This window comes from Miniopterus natalensis, chromosome 1 (genome assembly GCF_054644295.1).
Source record: "Miniopterus natalensis isolate mMinNat1 chromosome 1, mMinNat1.hap1, whole genome shotgun sequence".
NCBI lineage: Eukaryota > Metazoa > Chordata > Mammalia > Chiroptera > Miniopteridae > Miniopterus > Miniopterus natalensis.
Genome location: NC_142081.1, coordinates 85,916,141 through 85,922,428, shown reverse-complemented (window position 1 = coordinate 85,922,428; position 6,288 = coordinate 85,916,141). Strand labels below are relative to the sequence as shown.

The window sequence follows — 6,288 nt, the reverse complement described above, 5'->3', positions numbered from 1 at the left end:
AAAATTTTCCTATCCAAGACTAATTATGTAAATTCTTTTCTTAGTCACAACCAAAAACTCTTTGTAGATTAACATTTATGCCAGGAAACATACATCATAATGAATATTACGTCAAAAACGCATTACAGTTTATTGATACATTTCAGGACCAAGTATTATTACTTTATAATATTTGAAGCATTATTTTATTCTGGTGTCACATCTCGTATGTATATAATCAACCTGTACTGGCAAAATTAAAACACTATCTACCACTCTTCTCCTTTTATTTAAATGAAAGGATATTTACTCTATACCACATATGGGCCTTGAGGACATCAAGCTAAGTGAGATAAGTCAGACAGAGAAAGAAAAATACTGTATGATGTTTCTTATATGTAGAATCTAAAAAGAACTAAACTCAAAAGGCAGAGAATAAATGGTGGCTGCTAGGGGTTAGGGGCAGGGGAATGGGCATGGGAGAGCTATTGTTCAAGGGCGCATTCTCGCAACTCACAGATAATCAAGTCCTGGAGATCTAATACACAGCACAGTGACTATAGACAACAAAACTGTATTATCAACATTAAATTTTCAAGAGATTAGATCTTAATTGTCCCCATCATAGAAGAAACAACAATTCTATGATGTGACAGAAGTGTTAGCTAATGCTACAATGGCAGTCACACTATAATATAAATGTATCAAATCAGTATGTCCTACATATTATGTAGTTATGTCAATTAAAAAAAATGAACTCAATTTTATTGTAAAATATTTGACTAAATACTTCAATAAAGATACATAATATAAAATATAAAGATAAAAAGTATATTTCATATAATCAGAATATAATAAAGAAGATATAAATAGGAAATCAGCAGAGTGGCTGACTAGAAGGTCCAACCCTAAATCTCTACAAAAACAATAATTTAAAAACTACTCACAGACTAAAATAGCTCTGGGAAGACTCTGGAGTACAATTAAGAAGCTGCAGAACCCAGTGGAGCATAAAAACCCAGGATGGCTGCAGAGAAAAATATAGGACACATTTTACCTGTGTCATTCCAGCCCCAGGCTAGCATAACATGGCACCAAGAAATCCCCTTAGCCACAACAAAGAAGTAAATAAAACCAGGAGAACAATGTCTCACCAAATAGAGAATATCAATTAAGAGATAAAAACCATAACTAGGAACCAAATAATTTGGAGCCGAAAATTATAACAATTAAAATAAAATTTCACTGGAAGGGCATAACAAGAGCTCTGAGCATGAAGAAGAAAGAATCAGTGAATTTTAAACTAGGTAAATTGAGATTATCCAGTTTGGAGAGCAGGGGAAAAAAATGAGGAAAAGGAGACAGAACTTGACAGATAATCAAGCTTGCCAACATATACAAAGAGAAATCCAAGAAGAGAAGAGAGTAAAGGGGGGCAGAAAGAATTGTTAAAGAAATAATGGCTTAAAATTCCCCAAATTTAGTGAAAGATATAAATATACACATTCAAGAAGCTCATCAAACTCCAGTTAGGATAAGTTCAAAGAGACTCATACTAACACACATTATAATTAAAACACCAAAGCAAAAGTATCTTGAAAGCACCAAAAAAAAAAGTAATTTATTGTGTACAAGGAATCCTCAGTAAGATTAACAGCTAATTTCTTATCAGAAACCCTGGATGCTAGAGGCAGTTGATAATATATTTAAAGTGCTGAAAGAAAAACAAAACAAAACTGTCAAACAAGAATATTTTACCTGGCAAAACTATCCTTCAAAAAATGAAGGAGCAATAAATATTTCTTAGAGAAACAAAACCTCAAGTAGTTAGTCAGATGTAGACTTGTCCTACAAGAAATGCTTAAATGAAAGGACACTATACATAACTCAAAGCCATATGAAGAAATAACACCAATAAAGGTAACCACATGGGTAAATAGAAAAGCCGGCATTGTTATATATATTTTTTGTAAATCTTATTTTCCATATGATTTAATATTAATAATTATAAATCTATGTAATGGCCATACATGTATAAGAGATGTAATTTGTGACAATTTGACATAAAAGGGGGACAGAACTATATTAGAGCATAGATTTTTATATACTATTGAAGCTAAATTGGTATTAATTCAAACTAGATTGTTATCAATTTGAGATGTTAATTTTAATCACCAGTATAACCATTAAGTAAAAAATATACAGAAAAGTAAATAAGAGAATCAAAATAGTATGCTAGAACAAATAAACACTAAACAAGGCAGTAATGGAGGAATTGGGGGGGGGGGAACCAACATAAAAAACAAACAGCAAAATGGCAGAACTAATCAGTAATTGTTTTAAATAAAAATAGATTAAGCTCTCCAATGAAAAGGCAGAGATGGGCCCTACACTGCTGGTGGCAGGGGCAGTGGGGACCCGGTGGGATGACAGCCCTGGGTGCCCGGCTCCAAGTTGCGGGACAGGCAGATGCAGATAAAACAATGTCTGCCAACCTGAAAGACCTTTCTTGGGAATCTTGGTCTTCCAGACGACCAGTTTGGTCCTAACGATGAGCTATTCCAGGGCTTTGAAAGAGGAGGGACCTCACTATCTGTCTTCCACAGCAGTGGTTGTAGCTGAAATTCTGAAGATAATGGCCTGCACTTGATTAATCTACAAAGACAGCCAATGTAGTCTAAGAGCACTGAATCGAATACTAAGTGATGAAATCCTCGATAAACCTATGGAAACGATTAAACTTGCTATTCCATCAGGGATATATACTCTTTGGAATAATCTACTCTACATGGCACTGTCAAATCTAGATGCAGCTACCTACCAGGTTACCTATCAGTTGAAAATTCTTACCACGGCACTGTTTTCTGTGTCTATGCTTAGTAAAAAAATTAGGAGTGGCTCTCCCTGGTAATTCTGATGACCAGAGTGGCTTTTGTACTGTAGCCCTCCGACTCTCAGGAGCTGGACTCAAAGGCACTCTGCCAGCTCGCAGTTTATGGGCCTCACAGCCGTTCTCACCGCCTGCTTTTCAAGCGGCTTTGCCAACGTTTACTTCATGAAAATCTTGAGAGAGACCAAGCAGTCGGTGTGGATCAGGAACATTCAGCTGGGTTTCTTTGGGAGTATATTTGGATTGATGGGTATATATGTTTATGATGGAGAATTGGTATCGAAGAATGTTTTTTTCAGGGATACAACCGACTGACCTGGATAGTTGTTTCTCTTCAGGCACTGGGAGGCCTTGTAATAACTACTGTTATCAAGTATGCAGATATTTTAAAAGGATTTGTGACCTCTTTATCCATAATATTATCAACACTGATATCCTATTTTTGGCTACAAGATTGTGTGCCAACCAGTGTCTTTTTTCTTGGAGCCATCCTTATAATAGCAGCTACTTTCCTATATATGGTTATGCCCCCAAACTTGCAGGCAATCCCACTAAAGCACAGTGGAGTGCTCGCTCTCTCTCACGGGCTTTTCAGTGGTGCGCTGGGGGTTGCAGCGTTCAGCTCACAGAGGATTCTGCAGATCCTAAGAAGGTATCACGCCAACTCTCACCACACTGTTCAAATGGTTGGAAAGCATAAACGTTTAAGGGTAAAGTATTGGTATATGTAACAAAACGCCTATCGCATCTAGAAATCCAAGCTTGAAAGTATTGCCAGAGATTGGAATCGTTGCAGGAAACTTGAATCTATGTGTAGAGAGATTCTGCCGTTTTGGTTGCTGCAGGAATGACCCGTGCACTCTGCAGGAGCACACACAGCACATGCGATAGGTCAGTTTCTGCAAACGAGCTATTTAATTCTACTCAATGTTTTTATCTTACTCTTTCTGTACAGATACATCAAATCACATGGAATAGTCAGAGTTTGACAATTATAATTACCTTTAAAGTTGTGAAGAGATAGAAGTATGATCTGAAAAACATTTTCACGTATCTGAGATTTCTATATGTATACAAAAAATTAGTAAACAAAACATTGCTAAATGTTATTTGTTCAACTACGTGAAAATTGATGAAGTAACATTCTGGGTCTTGTTTGTCAGAATAAAATTCATAGTTACATTTAAATTTCATGTGGAGAAATACACACACATATTTCTCCATCTACCTTGTAGGTCTCTCTGTGCTTCGAAAGCGTCCAGTGGCTAGCGCTAGGTGGGAGACAGGAACCCTGACACTAAGGGAGTGTGACCTTCATCCTAACTGTGTTTCTTTTCATAAATCACATAAATCTTTAATAGTACTTTAAACTAAATTTCTGTGTGTTTTCCATTAAAGTTTTAATATGTAATTTAAAGAGATTAAATACTCATTTAATAATTTAAAATAAAATAATTACCTAATATCTCCATTTGGAGAGTTTTGAACTATCAAAGCATGCACTGTATGCAATTAGAATGTTTTTTAATGAGTATTTTACTCATTGATCTGTAAACTCTACAACTGTTGACAAAACCACCACCAAAAAAATAGAACTGATATCAAGGAATTGAGACCAAAAGGACTTTTCTTGGAGACATTCCAGGTCACCATGACATTATATTACTTTAAATGGCACTCTAACTATAAACCCAAGGCTGCTCAGAACTTCCCAGGCCTCTCACAGACCCACCTTCCCCAGGAACACCGAGCACACGCCTGGGAGAGGCAGCTAGTTCCCTTCTGTGCTGCTGGCAGGAGCCACCACCAGCTTTGAAACAATGGTTTCTTTTCCATTTTGATTAGTACCACAGTTGAAGTTGCAAGTTACATGAGTTATTTAATAAGTTGGTACAAGGGAGAGAGACTATAGCAGAAGTGATAAGATGAATGCTGGGCAAAAATACTTTCTGAAGTTGGAACGTGGGTTTAATTATTGACTAGACAGAACTACCATTGAGTAGAAGTATTTTACTTTTTTTTTCATTCATACTTATATTTTTTAAAAGTTTCCTGTTCTAATGGTATAAAAACTGTAAAAAAGTAAATATTTTTATATCATTCTAATGGATTTTGTTGAACAGAATTTGGCTCAAAAATACTATTTTCCAAACTTGGGTACTTCTTGTTAAAGGATTGGCTGTTACTTTGTTTATGCAAACCTTGTCTCTACAGCACACAGGACTAATTTATTTCATCCAGTTTAAATGTGTTTAAAATGACAAAATACTTTGCCCGGCTGGGCATGGCTCAGTGGTTAAGCATCGACCTTGGATCCAGGCCATCAGGGTTCAATTCCCGGTCAGGGCACCTGCCCGGGTTGCGGGCTGCAGCCGATCAATGACTCTCATCATTGATGTTTCTATCTCTCTCTCTCCCTCTCCTTTCCTCTCTCTGAAATCAATAAAGATATATTTAAAAAATAAAATGACAAAATACTTTAAATAATTTTGCTGCTGATTCCAAATCCGTACCAAGCAGACATTTTGGAAGTCTGACTTGTGATTTTTCAGTGACCAAGTGAAAATACCTTTTAGAGTGTTTGTTTAATGACTGTAGTTTAGAGATACAGGATTTAAATGTTTACATCAGTTTATACTGAATGTCACAATTTCATAGGATGAAGGGTAGTGTGATATTTAAACTAGATTCTAAGGAGACAGAACGGAAACTAATTAATGCTGACTATTCTTAAGAATTGATGCACTTTTCCTGCATGTCAAATTATTGGACTTTTAAAATGTCATTGTACAGTCATTCAACTGAGTTTCTTTTACTTATACTTTCATTGTCATAATATTTAACTACACGTGGATGCTTTACATAAGGAAAGGTTTATAGAAGTTATTTATCTCTATTGAAAGTTATTTTAAGAATCTCGAGGATATGTAGCATATTTAAAGTAATTACAGGTCCAAAGGAAAAGCATCTTTATCAAAAGCTGGTCCTGTGTGCTTTGACCCGCCCAACCCTGACTTTGTTTCTGGAGGTTGTTCCTGTAACTCACAGCTTGGGACATATTGGCAAAATTAGGATGTTTTAAGAATAACTATAATTCAATGTTTTGGTTGTTTCAACACTTGCTCTTTAAGTCCATCAGCTAACAGATTTTTAAGATAGGTATACTGCCCGGCCGGGCGTAGCTCAGCAGTTGAGCATCAACCTAGGATCCAGGTGAACAGGGTTCGATTCCCGGTCAGGGCACATGCCCGGGTTGTGGAATGTAATTTGTATATTTAAATTTTTTATTACATAATTCAAAGAAATATATAAACTGATCTTTTGTTACATGGCTTTTTTAAATTAAAAAAGAAGGCAGAGATGGCAGAATGGTTTAGAAATATGATCCACCTATATTCTACCTGTGTACCTCCCTCCCT

At 36.0% G+C, this 6,288-nt stretch overlaps 1 pseudogene; it reads left to right on the top strand.

Annotated features, from left to right (window-relative positions):
• Positions 1–2,462: 2,462 nt before the first annotated feature.
• Positions 2,463–3,569, top strand: LOC107524425 (UDP-N-acetylglucosamine transporter pseudogene; annotated as a pseudogene).
• Positions 3,570–6,288: the final 2,719 nt, after the last annotated feature.